Below are 17,973 nucleotides of genomic sequence, written 5' to 3' on the forward strand. Positions count from 1 at the left end.
CCCGATCCCTCGATACCCTGACCCAACAAAAATCGATCGATCTCAGTCTTGAAAGCTTCAATTGGCCCCAGCATCCACAGGCTTTTGGGGGACAGAGTTCCCGACTTCTACTGCCCATTGTGTAAAAAAGTGCTTCCTGATTTCGAACCTGAATGGCATGGTTCTAATTTTAAGGTTATGTCCCCCTCGTTCTTGATTCCCCAGAGGAAATTGATTCTCTCTCTCTCTATTCTATCGAATCATTTAAAGATGTGAAACACCTCGCTCAGACTGCCCCTCAATCTTCTATACTCGGGGGAATACGAGCCGAGTCCATGCAGCCTGTCCTCATAATTTAACCTTTTCAGCCCCGGTAACATTCTGGTGAATCTGCTCTGCACCCCCTCCAAGGCCAATCTATCCTTCCTGAGGTGCAGTGTCCAAAACTGAACGCAGTTACTCCAGACGCAGTCTAACCAGAGCTTTATATAACTGGAACATAACTTCCACTTCTTTATATTCCAGCCCCTGAGATAAAGGCTCACACTCCGTTAGCCTTTTAAATTATTTTTGGACCCATCCGTTAGCTTTTACTGATTTATGGAAATGAACCGTTAATTCTCTCTGCTTCTCCACAGTTCCTAGCTTCTTACCTTTTGGAAAATATCCTGACCATAGGTCCAAAGTGGATTACCCCACATTGAACTCCATCTGCCATTGTTTTGCCCACTCACTTAATCTATCAATGTCCCTTTGCAACTTTCCAATCGCATTCCACACTACTCACTGTACCACCTGAATTAGTTTCATCAGCAAACTTGGATATACGACTCTCTGTTCCTTCATCTAAGTCATTAATAAATATGGAGACAAGCTGAGACCCCAGTTACAGATCCCTGGGGGACACCACTAGTCCCATGCTGCCCATTGGAGTATGTACCCATTATCCCTACTCTCGGCCTCCTATCTCCGAACCAATTCTCTACCCATGTCAATGCATTGCCTCAAGTTTCATGCACTTTCATTTTTGCCAACAGTCTCTTGTGTGGAACCTTATCAAATGCCTGTCGGAATTCTATGTAAATAATATCATAGGAACATAGGAACAGGAGTCGGCCAATCACGCCCCTCGTTCCTGCTCCGTCATTTGATATGATCATGGCTGATCTGTGATCTAACTCCATATACCCGCCTTTGGCCCATATCCCTTAATACCTTTGATTGCCAAAAAGCTATCTATCTCAGACCTAAATTTAACAATTGAGCTCGTATCAATTGCCGTTTGTCGAAGAGAGTTCCAAACTTCCACCACACTTTGTGTGCAGAAATGTTTTCTAATCTCGCTCCTGAAAGGTCCGGCTCTAATTTTGAGACAAAATGGAGGCAAGTTCGCCGGACATGTTGGACAAAATGGCTGTAAGTACGGTGGCCATCTTGGACAAATTGGCGGCAAGTCGTTCACGGCTGTTCCACAGGAACAGAAGGAGGCCATTGAACTCCTCAAGCCTCTTATATCGGAACTGAAGGTCATTCAGCCTCTGAAGGCTGTTGCACAGGGAAAGGAGGAGGCCATTCAGCCCCTCAAGCCCATTACAACGTTACTGGAGGCCGATCATCCCCTCAAGCCTGTTACATAGAATCAGGAGGAGGCCATTCAGCCCTTCGAGCCTGTTATACAGTAACTTGAGGCCAATCAACCCCTCAAGCCTGTCAAATAGCAAAAGGAGGAGGCCATTCAGCCCCTCGAGCCTCTTATATGGGATCTGAAGGCCATTCAGCACTTCGCGCCTTTTATTCAGGAACTGGACGCCAATCAACCCTTCAAGCCTGTCAGATAGCAAAAGGAGGAGGCCATTCAGGCCCTGGAGCCCCTTACACCAGATCTGGTGGCCAAAAAGCCCCTCAATCCTGTTACATAGGAACAGGAGGAGGCCACTCAGTCCCTCGAGCGTGTTATACGGGAACTGAAGGCCATTCAGCCCTTCGAGCCCATTACACCGGAACTGGAGGCCAGACAGACCCTCCAGCCTGTTATATAGGAACAGGAGGAGGCCATTCAACCCTTCGAGCCAGTTATACAGGAACTTGCCGCCAATCAACCCTTCAAGCTTGTCAGATAGCAACAGGAGGAGGTCATTCAGCCCCCGAGCCCGTTACACCAGCCCTGGAGGCCAATCAGCCCCTCAAGCCTGTTACATAGGAACAGCAGCAGGACATTCAGCCCCTCGAGCGTGTTATACGGGAACTGAAGGCCATTCAGCACCTCGAGCCTATTACACTGGAATAGGACTCGGCCATTAAGCCCCTTGAGCTTGTGGCATTGGAACAGGAGGAGGCCATTCAGCCCTTCGAGACTGTTAAACAGGATCTGGACGCAATTCAGCCCCTCGCGCATGTTACATAGGAACAAGGGGAGTCCATTAAGCCACACGAGCCTGTTACATAGGAACAGGAGTAGACAATTCAGCTCCTCAACCTGTTCCGCCATTCAATTAGATCATGGCTGATCTGTATCTTAAATCCATCTACCCGCCTTGGTTCCTTAATCCTTAATACCCTTGCCTAACAAATGTCTATCAATCTCCGTTTTGAAATTTCGGATTGACCCCCAGCTTCAACAGACTTTGGTGGGGAAGAGTTCCAGATTTCCACTACCCTTTTGTGAAGAAGTGCTTCCTGACATCACCCTTGGACGGCCTAGATCTAATTTTAAGGTTATGCCCCTTTGTTCGAGACTCCCCCGACAGAGGAAGTAGTTTCTCTCTATCTACCCTAAAAACTCCTTTCATCATCTTAAACACCTCAATTCAATCAAGACTTAATCTTCTATATTCAGGGGAATACAAGCCTTGTCTATTCAACCTGTCCTCATAATTTAACCCTTTTAACCCCGATATCATTCTGGTGAATCTGCGCTGCAGCCCTTCCAAGGCCAATATATCCTTCCTGAGGTGCAGTGCCCAGAACTGAATGCAGTCCTCCAGATGGGCTCCAACCAGAGCTCTGTACAGCGGGAACATAACTTCCACCCCTTTATATTCCAGCCCTCTTGAAATAAAGGCCAACATTCTATTCGCCTTTTGAATTATTTTTGTCCACTAGCTTTTAATGATTTCTGTGCTTGGACCCTAAATCTCTCTGCTCCTCCACAGTTCCGAGCTCCTCACCATTTAGAAAATTCTCTGATCTATCTTTCTTAGATCCGAAGTGGATGACCTCACATTTCCCCTCATTAAACTCCATTTGCCACAGTTTTGCCCACTCACATAATCTCTCAATGTCCCGGGGATGCTTGGAGCTTTTGTTTGTTTGGAGAATGCTTTATATCAGATCGTTATTGTAAAAAGATTACAATTGAGTTTTATTTTGTACAGTTTGAACAAGATCATTATTCCCCGATCAGTAAAATGTCCGTGTTTTTCAGATAGTGGAGACAGTTCAGAGATAGTTGCCTTTTTGTCAACTTTAATGAAGTGAAATTTTGCAGATTTAAAATCAGCTGTATTTCTAAGCTTGAAAAAGCAGCTCCTCTGTTAGGTGAGGCTTCACTCCCAATGTCTCAGTGTTTCCGCTTGTCCTGATATCAGTGTAACATTTGAAGGGCTCCAGGTAATGAACAGTGAAACCCCTTCAGATTATCTCAGCCCACTCGTTCTATCCAGTGCCTAATAGTGCCTGCTCTTCCGAGGGTGACAGATTCACACTACACTAGGCCTTGTTTTAGACTTTAACTGCCAAACAAATTGATGAAACAATAAGAGAATAAAGAAATAGTAGCAGTAAGGCAACAGTTTTACTGTAAAGCTCAACCTGATCCTGATTGGAAAAGAAAATAATGAATAATTCACAAATACTATACGAAACTGTGACCGAACTTTCGAACATCCTGGTTCTTTGTTGTCTTTTTCTCACAAACTATGGAAGCTGTCGACTTGATTAACATTCTCAGAGATTCCAAACAGACTCACCAGTTTGAAAAAGACAGGCTGATAAATGCCTTCAAAACAGTGACTGGGAGCCAGTCTTTTTAAGCAATGGTCTGTTTAATTCAAAAGAAGCTGCCAATCAAAAGTGTACGAGAAGAAATGACCCCGGAGGTTTGTATCTGAATCAAGTGTTTGACTTTGTGAATTGCAGCCTGACTTTAAGAGGTGCAGGCTGCCTTTGAGAGGTGCTGACCACTCACGCTATATCGGGGACCCCCTGCTGGTGAGAAGCCGCTCAACAGCGCAGCCAGGCCTGACTGCTCGCAGGAATCAGGTAAATTACCAGGCAGCACCAATCTCAACGACCGGGTGCAGGTTAATCACGTGGGGGTTAATCGTTTCCGCCCCCAGATTCGGGCGTTATCGAATTTAACCTCGTGCATATCTTTATATATATTTTACATAGAATACAGCACGGCACAGAAACAGGCCATTCAGCCCATCTGGGTAAAGAAATTCCTCTGAATTTCTTATTTGTCAACAACAACTTCTGGAGTGGAAGATATGATACAATATATAATCTAATAATACGTTTATATATATTTAACATCGAATGCACAGCACAGTAGAGAGGCCATTCGACCCGACTGCTATTTCTATTTTACAACAACTACTTCTTGTATGTATAATACAATGTAATATATCTTTACATAAATATTACATAGAATGCACCACGTCACAGAAACAGGCCACTCGGCCCATCTGGGTAAAGATTTTCCCTTGAATTCCTCATTTGACAACAACAACAAAATCTTGAATATGTTTTATAATATAATATATTTATATCTTTTACTTTGAATGTACAGTACAGCACATATATCACAGAGGCCATTCGGCCCAACAGCTATTTCGATTTTACAACATCTTCTTGTATACATAATATATTTATGTTTAGACATATACTGCGTAGAATACAGCACGGCACAGAATGAGGTCATTCGGCCCATCTGGGTAAAGAAGTCTCTCCGGGATTCCCTGTTTTACTACAACAACAACGGCATTATATCTATTTTTATATGCATAGAATTACATCGAATGAACTGCAGGGAAAAAGGTGCCTTTCGGCCCAACTGGGTAAGTAAATATCCCACAGTGTTCCGGCAGTGACCAAGTGATCATCGAGTCCACCCAGTGTTAGTGCCCCATTAATCAACAGTGTCCCAGTGATTCACAGTGCACCCAGTGATTCCACAGTGATCGCAGAGTGACCCAGTGATCTTACAGTGCACTCAGTGATTCCACAGTGATCGCAGAGTGACCCAGTGATCTTACAGTGCACCCAGTGATTACACAGTGATCGCAGAGTGACCCAGTGATCTTATTGAATGGCGAAGCAGGCTCGAGGGGCCGATTGGCCTACTCCTGCTCCAATTTCTTATGTTCTTATGTTCTTACAGTGCACCCAGTGACAGGGCCCCACTCATGCACAGTGTCCCAATGATCTACAGTTCACCCAGTGATTCCACAGTGATCGCAGAGTAACCCAGTGATCCCACAGTAAACCAGTGATCCCACAGTGGTTCCAGTGATCCCAGTGTTCCACTGATCCCACAGTGTTCCAGTGACCCCACGTTGTTCCAGTGATCCCACGTTGTTCCAGTGATCCCACAGTGTCCCAGTGAACTTGCAGTGACCAAGTGATCCCAGAGTAACCTAATGGTCCCAGTGTCCCACTGATCACACAGTGTCCCAGTGGTCCCACAATGTCCCAGTGAACCTGCAGTATCTTAGTGATGCCACAGCAACCCGTGAACCCACAGTGCTCCTAGTTATCCAACAGTGACCCAGACACAACTCATGTGAGCCCCATTGCGTGCAGCCTGTGGTGAAGGCCTCGACCAGTCCCCTGTGGAGAGCAAACTTCTTCCCAAAGAATCCTCCTCCTCCCAAAAATTCACTTTCCACATCTTCATGTTACAGCATTTCTACAAAAATATCCTCTGGAGGGAGAGAGAGAGAGTGAAAATAAATTGATTAAAAACAAAGTAAGCGATTAAAAAGGCACAGCAAGAGCCCAGAGCTCCCTCACACTCACTCACTCACTCACTCACTCACATTCACACTCACTCACTCACTCATTCCATTACACAGGCAGGCAATCTCTCAGCATACACCACTGACAAACAAAATCCTTAGTTAGAAAGCAGAGAATCGAAAGAAAAGTGAGAAAAGTTGGGAGATGGAGAGAGACAGAAAGGCACTCAGGGCAGACTGAAGAGCACAAGTTGCTTCTCTCTCTCTAATACAAGTTGCAGGGTTTTATCTCCTGTTTTGCCACTCAATCCCTCACCCACCAACTCCCCCCTCCCCACCCCTCCCCTAAATGGTGCTGGTCTGTCTGCTTGTTCTAGTTAGTGTTTGCTGCCTGGTCCAAATTGCTCCCGTGCTCATTTTCACTTCTGTCCCTGGAGCAGGGGACACAAACCCTGGGCATTTTTTGCGACTTCAACCTTTATGTTGCAGTTTGCAAAGGTGAACGAACTTTACCTTTGCTCTTTTCTCTTGTTTTAATGAGCAGTGGACAAAAAGCCTGTAGTTTGTGGTCAACTTACAGTTTGTGGCTTTTTCCAATTAGCCAAAGAGTTCAAACAAATTCATGACGTTTAAAACAGCCAAGGTTAAAAAGTTTTTTTGAAAAACCTAATACACAGCATGATCCCTCACTCAGTTACAGGGACAATCTCTCAGCAACATTCATTTACACAGAAACAAAGTTCAGTTTATAAAGGAGAAGAATCTAAAGAGTAAAAGATTGAGAGACAATCTTTATCGACTACAACAACTTGTATTTATATATTACAGCAACTGCTAGAACATCAATTTGCATATAGACATATATATGTATTTCCATAATACAACTGCTATTACAAAGCCTCCATAAAGGCTGTGGGGAAAGAGCAGAGGGGGAAATGGGATTAATTCGACATCCCTTTCAAAGAGCAGGCAAATGCACAGTGGGCTGAATGGCCTCCTCTTCTCCCATACTTTCCATGGAACTATGAATTTATGAACAACAACTTCAATGCCATGAACCTGAAACAAAATGGACACCAGTAAGGCAGTCATCTTACTGAGGGGCAAGCTGGACATCTTACTGAGGGGCAAGGCAGATATTTAAGTGAGGGGCAAGGCGGCCAACTTACTGGGGGGCAAGATGGATATTTTGAACAAAATAGCCGCCATGAAGCTTAAACAAAATGGCCGCCATGATCCTGAAATCTAATGGCCGCCAATAAGGCAGCCATCTTACTGAGGGGCAAGGTGGAGCTTGTTATGGTGAGAGACACGGAGAGGGTTCATTTGTGGTTCCTGTTAAATCACAGCTGCACTATAGTGAACAATACAAACTGAGTGAGACTGGCACTAGCTGGTGTTTAACACAAAGACAGCGGTGCAGTGAGGGAAATAAAGACCAAAATGTGAACTTCTGCAAAAAATGGATTAACATTTGGTTATTTGGCCTTAATTCTTAAAGAGAAGGAGAGACCAGACATTCGGAGGAAAGGTCAAATGAGCCATTTTGAATAGAGTTTGCAATTCTAGTTTCTACCAAATAAATCAGTAAAAAATTGGACTCAATCTGAATGTAGTTCTGATCTGGGATTTGGTTAATTTCTCCATTATTCATATTTTTTCTTTAATCTGAAACAAGAACAGTATTTGTAACAGTAACAGAGCAGTTTAGTAACACAGCAGAAGAGGTAAGAGTACATTGTGATTTATTACAGAATCCAGCAGCTCACTGGGAAAGTTACACATGGTACAGATGGAGGAGCAAAAAGGGACAAAGTGATTTTACACTTTAATTTGGGGCAATGACTGTTTATCTCCACAAGGTTTAGTTTTATATTAAAATAACGGGCTCTTTACCCTAAAGAAACTTCAGGCACAAACCATGGCTTTATGAAGAAAACAATAATTTATTAATATTAATAAACTAGAAAAAATGAGATTCGAATTTAAATAACATCTTGGGTTTATGCCCGATTAAAATTGCTTTAACAACAATAAAACAACACATTCTGAATTCCCAAAATACGTAACCGTTTGGAAATCCAATGTCGATCTTAGGCTAAGTCCGTAACGAAATTTATTTCCTTGTGGTTGGCTCAAACTTGGGGCAAGTCTCCAGGTATTTTGATGGATAATGTTGCAGTGTAGCGTGGCTTTCTCTTGTATCCAGGTCATTTGCTTCACAGGCAATCGGTAAACCAGCATCGAGGCATCAAGCTGGGAGGTAGCGAGCAGTCAGGAAAATTCGAGGTGAGGTGGTGCTGACAGGAAGCGAAAGGTGAGGTTGGAGCCCGAGTGGTGGATCTGTGTCTCTCCCCACTCAACTTCTGCCCAGCTTTAAATGACCTTTTCAACAGAGAATCACATCTCTGGGACGATGGCTTATCAACAAAAGGTTCCTACAAATACAACCCACGATTGATTGACACTTCACTTGTTTTCCCTCAGTGTCCACAACGTAAGCAAGTTAATTCGGCAGATTTTCAAACCACCTCTAGCCCTCCTGGAATCGTTCTTGTTGCTGTGTGATCTTTTACAATGTGTCATTTTCAATCATTTTAACAACCCTTCCACCTTTTAACAGTCCTTTTCCTCAGGCTTTCGTTTATCGGATGAATGTTTACTACACAGAGCAGCTGGGAAACTCCTGCAGTAAGTAATGGTCAGGGTCAGGTACACAAGGCTGAGTGACTTTATTGTGCAGCCTCCAGGCATCACCCTTATAAATGTCAAAATTAAATCCACAAGAGTGTTACCACAGAACAAACATGAACTGTCTGGCCTGCTTCATCTGCTGCTGTTCTGCTGGTCAGCACTCTCACACACTCCAGGCTGATTACACAGTTTGTTTGGTTATTTAATGCTTTCTGTGTTCTATTCTCACTCCTCTCTCTATCCTCCTATCTCTTTATGTGTTTGTCTGTCGTTCATTGTATCTGTTCTCTGTTTATGTCGTTTGTCTCTATTTATTTTCTGTGTGTTTTTCTATCTTGTTCTTTCCACTTTTACTTCCATCGTTTGTAACTTTTTTTCAGTGTCTCTCTGTCGTTCCGTCCATGTCTGCTCGCTCATTATATATATATAGATGATTTCTTTCACTCTTTCTTTCTCTCTTTGTTTTTTTCTCCTTTCTTACAAACTGTCGTTATTTCTATCCTTCTCCGAGTAGCACTGTCTTTCTCCCTCTTTGTTTTTCTCTCTCTCTCTCTCTCTCTCACACACACACACACACGCACACATACACACCCTCGCTTTCACGTGAATCTGTCTGAAATTTTCTGCGCTTTTTAAATCATTATATATTTCTTTTGTCCATGTGTGCTCTCCCCATCTGTCTAAATATCTCTCTCTTTTTCCCCTTCTCTCTGTTTCTTTATCCCGCTCGCTCTCTCTCTCTCTCTCCCTCCCCTGTCTCGCTCTCCCTCTCCCTCTCTTCCTCTCCCCCTATCTCTGTCTCTTTCTCCCTCTTTCTCTAACTCTCTGTCATCATCTCTCTTTCTCTCTCCCTCACCCTCCCTCGCTCTCTCCTTTTCCATTTATGAGGACTGCATCCATTCTGATCAGGCTCGCAGCAACTACTTTTATTACCAGCTTTTCAAAATTTGCCCGGTGGCCAATTGGTTGAAGTCCAGCGGAGCTCTTTAGTGCCGCCATTTCGATCAACAATTCATGTGTCGTCTGCACAGTAAATCCTGCCTCAATAGGAAATATTGTCAATAAAATATATCAGAATCAGATTTAAGATCATTTCAGGATTATGTGCTGCTAACATAAAATGTAATTTCCATCCCCCGGGAAATGTAGGGGATGGAGTATGAAATGGGATTTAGTTCTAGTGCTTGAAACCCTTCAGCTCTTTCTATAATTTCACGAATTTAACAATTAGATTGAATGGGCATTTCACCGCGTTCTTAAGCTCCTCTCTGAATTTAGTCTGGGTCAGGACGTAAATACACGTGTTTGTGCAGGAACTGAGGAGCTGCAGCATCTTTACTGTGTGTTCTGTGAGATAAACAGGGTCAGAATAGAAGTAAAAATACCGGATGTCTGCAATTCGCACATAAATGTAAAATACAACCTGTGTCAGCCACAACAGTATAAAACTGCCCGAAATACTGAAGAGTAAAATGATGTAATTCTTTCGGTTCTCCATCTCTGGATCACTCTGATTCTCTCCATTGCTGCGGCCCCGGAGTCCCCTGCGGACTCGACTGGACACTAAAATTGAGCAGCAAAATCAGACAGAACGGGACACAAGGGGTTAAAATGAGGTGAAACATGTCAAATGCGGCCCATGCGGGGGAAGTACTGAAGATCAATTTGGTCCCACAAAACCAGGGAACATTATCAATTATGTAGCCAGGTTCATTTGTAAAGAACCAGGGGACATTCACCAAACAGCCCAGCACACTCACTGTTCCCAGAACCACAGCCGCTGTTCTCTCGGTGCAATATTTAGTTTTCAGCTTCTCACAACAAATGGCCACAAATCGACCAAAGGTGAAAATGACTGTGAGCCAGACAGAAACATTCGCGGTTGCAAAACCCAAGAATGTAATAAAACTACACACGGGAGTAATGTTCACGAATGACATTGGGAGATACATCAAAGGAATATCTCTCAATATCGGATCCGCTATAACGACCAGGAGATCGGCCACTACCATTCCCACCAGGTATCGACTGATGCATTTGGAGAGACCGCACTTTCCTCGGGACAGGATCACAATCGCCACCAAGTTAACTGTAACAGAGAGAAAAGGAAGCAGAGAAATTACTGATCAGACCTGGAGCCAAAGCAGCAGTTTGAGAGGATCTGAGGTGAAATTTCCAGCTTTGTTGCTGCATCGAAGGGTGGAAAGTGATTGATTGACCTGGGCAGCGCTTTCGGGCAGAGAGATGTTTTTTTAAACACAATGATCAATAATGAATTGGGAGATGGATACAGAAAGTGAATAAAGTGAGCACCGGATCCACTGGAAGGGCTGAGTGAGGGCGCAGTGCCGGTGGGGAAGGAAGAAGGGGTTTTACACACCGGGAATCCAGCGGGTTAAAGCCAGATTTGGGCTCCAGATGGCGAGGGAAAGAGAGCAAAGGGTCAGGAAGGTGAGGGGACAGGGGGACGTGGAGCCTCTTTGTTGGTCTGGGCTCAGAATACCGACAGGGGCTGGCCCTCAACGGGTAAGTCAGCTGGAGAGCGAGCCAGTGAGTGAGATTGGGAGGGATACACGGAAAAGGACATGTAGGAGCTGGAGGGGAGTCAGGAACAGATGGTTTGGGAAAACGAATAAACTGAGGCAACGGATGAGGAGACAGATGATTCAATGCAGTGGGAGGAGAGGCTGGGATTCACAGGGAGAGACTGCAGCAGAGTGTTAGAGGAAATCTAATCTATAGGTCCCACTAACACAATCCAACTAATACATTCTACAATTCATTTCTGTGGTTATTGCTGTCAGGGAACCTGTGTTGTGTATCAAATATGTTCAATAAATTTACTTTGTGCATTCAATTAAAATTAAATTGATAAGTATTAATTAAATCGACCTCGTTGTTTATTGAATTCAGCCTAGCTTTAAAAATACAGTATATGAATAATTCATTACGATCAAGAAAATTCTGATTCTATTCTTGAAGTAAATTTTCATTATGTTTAGTGCTACGTTGGAAAACAAGGAACATTCACAAAAACAGACTGAGGACCTGACAGGGATATAAAAACGAGGAGCGAGTCCCACAATAAAAACTCCCCCAATCTGACCATACCATAAGTCAAATTTTCTATGTTTAATTGTACTGGAAGTTTCAGCAGTTCATTCTGATGAATTATTCACACCACAGCATCTCGCTTTCCCTCTCATTCGCTCTCTTTCTCAAGTCCATTTTCATATCCGATTAATTCCTATCATCCTGTGCCTGCATTCTGCTCACCAGCCCCGTGTTTCATCGATCCTATTCTCAGTGTCAGTTTGTTAAATAGTGAAGCCTTTGTGGAATAGTTTAATGTTTCTACAGATCATTCAAGTCTCCACCTGTTCACGTACACTGTTCACTTCATCTACAAATCATGGAATAAACAGAATCAAATCCCTCTCCCAGGCAGATCTCACAATAATTGAGATTCATTCTCCTGTAATTATAAAGTAAAGTGATGGATGGCGGGATTGTTCAATTAACAAAACCCCAAAATCACACTTATAATCTGCAGATACACAGAAGGGCTCCTGATTCCAACAGATAGAGTGTGAACTGAGACAACATAACATCAAAACTTTTCATTTTACAATGAAGTCCAGTGACAGTCAGTGAATTCATCCACAGTGAAGCAGAGAAGGAGATGTGAAAGAGTCAATAGCAAACTCAGTTCAGTAGCCAGATATCTGAAGCGGCGTCAGATACACACGTAATGAAATAATATTTCATAACAGTCATCACCAATAAATACACTGACATCCCAGTTAAACTGAAGCATGTTATTGGGGAGGGAGGACACTGCACTGCCTCCTTATAAACACTGAGACCGTGAGCTGTCTCATTATCAATCACTGAAAACACATTGATGAAAACATATGCAGAAAAGTTCCACACGATGGAAATATTAACAGCTCCTGGTGGTCTGATACCAGCTCTTAGCCCTGACAGCGTCTGATTCCAATACATTCAGTACAGGGAATAATCCAGTAATAATGTCAGGGTTGTATATACAAAGGTCACGACAGATATAATATAACTCCTACAAGTTCGAGCGTTCAGAAGTTAAGGAGATAGCATTATTCAACAATATATTAATACAGAGAATAATCCAGTAACAATGCCAGGGTTGGATATACAAAGTTCATTCCGGATATAATGCAGCTCCTACAAGACCGAAAGAGCAGAGACTTAACACATTCCATCATTCAACCAATAGAACAGGACAGGTCACTGTGCAATAGATGTAGGGAGAAAAAAGTAATTTGCCAAGTATAGCATTAGACTTAACACTGATTTAAACCATTAACAGCTGGGATAATGGCTTACCTGGAACTCCAACGGCTGCAAGAACATGATAATACATGCGTTGTATCTTAATTATTACTGGAGATCCCATTTCAGTGAGAAGCAGCGACTTCTGTTGGCCTGGAAACCACAGCTCCAGCAGACACTCTGAGCTGATCTATTCCAACAAGCCCTGATTTATACAGGGGATAAGTCTCCACTGACACGGTTATACCCCTGACCATTGCTGTTCGTTACAGTCAGTTTAACAAACACATTATATCTACAGCTTTGACTCCGATGTAAATAATGTGGTGAATAAAAAGTCCATGTGATTATCTTGATCACACCTCTCTCAGGAATAAAGGTTAAATCTGTTCTCATACAGGACTGATCCAATTATAATGAACAGCTCCATTTACAGTTTTTATATAATTGTATTGACCATGTTCACTCCTGGTGATTCATTTATAAATGTTACCGATTCTCCGCAGTGTTGACTGAATCCAGGGACACAAGCAGAACCGTTTCACTCTGTTCCTGCAGTTTCCCAGTTAAAATATGAATTGTGAGCCTCTGACACGGGGACAGTTAAAGGGCAGGTTGAAGATTGCAGCCTCGAAATGCCTGGGTGATATTCGGGGACGAACACTGAACGTGTCCCATTGACATTCCTCTCTCCGCTATTTTACTGCAGATGTTTACCCGTTCATTCTATATTGGTTATCGGCTCCAGTAAAATTGGTCCCATGTCACACCGAGCTGAGCGCATGACCCGATTTGACCTCCATCACAAAGGCCCCGTTATTCCCTCACCCGCCTCCATTCCTTGCTCAGCACATTGCCATTGAAACCCTCATCAATGCCTCTGTCCCCTCCAGACTCCATTCCTCCAATGCACTCCTGGCTGGACAACCAACCTCCATCTTCCATAAACGCGAGCTCATCCAAAACTGTGTTGTCCGTATCCAACCAGCAACAGGTCCTGCTCGGCCTCACTGACCCTCACTGGCTCCCAGATCCATATACCTTAAATTTAAAGTTCTCATCCTTCGGTTTAAATCCCTCCATGGCCCTGCCCAACCCATTTGCACACCTACAGCAAACCCACCCATCATTTCCTCTTCAATGGGTTACTGGCCACTTTTGGTGGGCCGACCCTCGCTTGGTTCCACTCACCTATCTGATCATAGCCAGAAGAAGCTTCTCTTCCCACCCTATCACCGTTATCTCTGATGTATCTAAAGGTTCAATCCTTGGCTCCCTCCTCGTCCTCATCTACATGCTGCCCTTTCATTGCATAATCCACACACACACGGACCAGCTTTCAGATGGACGCTTACAAAACCACCGCCTCTCTTGACCCTTCGTGCAGGGGTTATGTGTTGCACAAATCGTTGAAGGTGGCAGGGTTGGTTCAGTTCGCAGTTAAAAAAGCATACGAGATCCTGGGCTTAATAAATAGATGTAAGGAACATTCCAACACCAGGTTATAGTCCAACAGTTTTATTTGAAAATCACAAGCTTTCGGAGATTATCTCCTTCGTCAGGTGAGCGAGTGTGCATCTCCACATCAGGTTTATAAATAGAGGCATGGAGCCCAAAAGCAAGGATGTAATGATGAACCTTCATAAAACACTGGTTCTGCCACAATTGGAGTATTGTGTCCAGTTCTGGGACACGTACTTTAGGAAAAATGTGAAGGCCTGAGAGAACGTACAGAGGAGATTTACCAGAATGATTGCCGGGATGAGGCACTTTAGTTACGTGGATAGATTGGAGAAGCTGGGGTTATTCTCCTTCAACAGAGAAGGTTGAGAGGAGATTTGATAGAGTTGTTCAAAGTCACGAAGAGTCTGGACAGAGCAGATAGAGAGATACTGTTCCCATTGGCGGAAGGGTCAAGAATCCGAGGACTTCACTTCAAGGGGATTGGCAAAAGAACAAAAGGTGACATGAGGAAAAACGTTTTTACACAGCGAGTGGTTAGTGTCCGGAATGCACTGTCAGAGAGGGTGGTGGAGGCAGATTCAATCATGGCCTTCAAAACGGAACGGGATAAATACTTGAAAGGAAAAAAATACAGGACAACGGGGAAAGGGTAGAGGAGAGGGACGGGCTGGACTGCTCTTGCATAGAGCCGGCACGTGCTCGATGGGCCGAATGACCTCCTTCTGTGCAGTAACCTTCCATGATTCTATGACTCCAATGTCCTTGAGTTTGTCAGACCAACATTCTGTTTTAGATGAGACACAATTTCCTTCAGTTAAAAATTGGGAAGTCCAAGCGACGGACTCCATCACACCCCTGGCTTTTTGATTGGTGAGTCGCTCACCACTCCAGTCCTCCACTTCTGGCAACTTGTGCATCCACAGTTCATTTGTCCTTCTTTTGACAGCCGTGCCTTCAGCCACATCCACGGTCCAGTGTGGTCTCCGTAAGCCCCTCCATCTCCCTCTCCCCATTTCAGGTGCCAGCCGTGGCTCAGTGGTAGCACTCTCACCTCTGAGTCAGAAGGTTCTGAGTTCAAATGCCACTCCAGAGACATAAACACATAATTCAAGCTGACACTGCAGTGCAGTACTGAGGGAGCACTGTTCTGTCGGATGGTCAGTCCTGAGGGAGCACTGTGCTGTCGGATGGTGAGTACTGAGGGTGCACAGGGCTGTTAGATGGTCAGTACTGAGGGAGCACTGTGCGGTCGAATGGTCAATACTGAGGGAGCACTATGCTGTCGGATGGTCATAAGAACATAAAGAATAAGGAGCAGGAGTAGGCCATACGGGCCCTCGAGCCGGCTCCACAATTCAATCAGATCATGGCTGATGTTCGACCTCCACTCCACTTTCCAGGCCAATCAACATATCCCTTGATTCCTTCAGAGTCCAAATGTTCTTAGGAACATAGGAACAGGAGAAGGCAATTCAGCCTCTCGTGCCTTTATGCCATTCGTTAAAGATCATGGCTGATTTGTAATTTAGCTCCATATACGTGCCTTTGGCCCATTTCCCTTAATACCTTTGGACACCAAAAAGCTATCCATCTCACATTTAAATTTAGCATTTGAGCTCGTAACAATTGCCGTTAGCAGAAGAGAGTTCCAAACTTCTAGCACACTTTGTGCGTAGAAATTATTTCTAATCTCACTCCTGAAAGGTCTGGCTCTAATTTTTAGACTGTGCCCCCTACTCCCAGAATCCCCAACCGGCGGAAATAGTCTCTCTCTATCCACCCTACCTATTCCCCTTAATATCTAATAAAGTTCGATCAGATGATTCCTTAACCTTTTAAACTCTAGAGAATACAACCCCAATTTGTGTAATCTCTCCTCGTAACTTAACCCTTGAAGTCCGGGTATCATTCTAGTTAACCTATGCTGCACTCCCTCCAAGGCCAATATGTCCTTCCGAAGGCGCGGTGCCCAGAACTGCTCACAGTACTGCAGGTACGGTCTAACCAGGGTTTTGTATAGCTGCAGCATAACTTCTGCCTCCTTGTACTCTAGTCCTCTCGATATAAAGGCCAGCATTCCATTAGCCTTATTGATTATTTTCTGCACATGTTCATGACACTTCAATGATCGATGTACCTGTAACCCGAAGTCCATTTGGGCATCCACTGTTTTTAACCTTTTACCATTTAGAAAGCACCCTGTTCGATCCTTTTTTGATCCAAAGTTGATGACCTCACATTTGTCTACATTGAATTCCATTTGCCACAGTTTTGCCCATTCACCGAATCTATCAATATCGCTTTGTAATTTTATGTTTTCATCTACACTGCTTACAATGCCACCAATCTTTGTGTCATCGGCAAACTTAGATATGAGACTTTCTATGCCTTCATCTCAGCCGTTAATAAATATTGTGAATAATTGAGGCCTCAAGACAGATACCTGCGGGACTCCACTAGTCACAGCCCGCCAATATGAGTACCTACCCATTATCCCTACTCTCTGTCGCCTTTCGCTCAGAAAAACTTCCTAACAAGTCTGTACTTTTCCCTCGATTCCATCTTAGCTAACAGTCTATTGTGTGGGACTTTATCAAATGCTTTCTGGAAGTCCAATAGATAACATCCATTGACATTCCCCTGTCCAATACTTTAGTCACCTTTTCAAAAAAATCAATCAGGTTTGTCAGGCACGACCTACCTTTCAGAAATTCATGCTGGCTCTCTCTGATTAACTGAAAATTCTCGAGGTGTTCAGTCACCCTAATTATAGACTCCAGCATTTTCCCCACAACAGATGTTAGGCTTACTGGTCTATAATTCCTTGGTTTCCCTCTCTCTCCTTTCTTAAAAAGCAGAGGGACATGTGCAATTTTGCAATCTAGTGGGACAGTTCCTGAATCTAGAGAACTTTGAAAGATTATAGTTAGATCATCTGCAATGTGCTCACCTACTTCCCTTAAAATCCTGGGATGGAAACCATCTGGTCCTGGGGATTTCTCACACTTTAGTGCTATTATTTTCTTTATTGCTGTTATTTTACTTATGTTAATTTTATTTAGTCCCTGTCCCCGATTCATTATTAGTTTTCTTGGGATTTCCGGCATGCTATCCTCTTTTTCTACTGTAAATACTGACGCAAGGTAATTATTCAACACGTCTGCCATTTCCGCATTGTCAATGACAATATCCCCACTTTCAGTTTTTAAGGGGCCAACACTGCTCCAGAACTCCCTCCTTTTCCTAATGTAACGATAAAAATCCTTATGTCTTGTACTGTCCCTTACCTCTTTAGTTGTCCATGGCTGTTTTTTTTTGGCAAGTAGAGTTGTTGCCCCTCAGGGGTATAAACCGATTCTGTATCACGTTAAATGTTCCTTAAAACATTTCGCACTGATAATCGGTCGTTTTACCCATGAACAGATTTGCCCAGTTTACTCTGGACAGTCTCAGTCTCATCCCATCGAAGTCGGCCTTACCCAAGTCCAGAATCTTGGCTATTATCCCTTTAAAACACTACCTTGAACTCGGTCATGTTATGATCGCTTTTGGATAGATGTCCACG

This window comes from Heptranchias perlo, unplaced genomic scaffold (assembly GCF_035084215.1).
Source record: "Heptranchias perlo isolate sHepPer1 unplaced genomic scaffold, sHepPer1.hap1 HAP1_SCAFFOLD_50, whole genome shotgun sequence".
NCBI classification, from domain to species: domain Eukaryota; kingdom Metazoa; phylum Chordata; class Chondrichthyes; order Hexanchiformes; family Hexanchidae; genus Heptranchias; species Heptranchias perlo.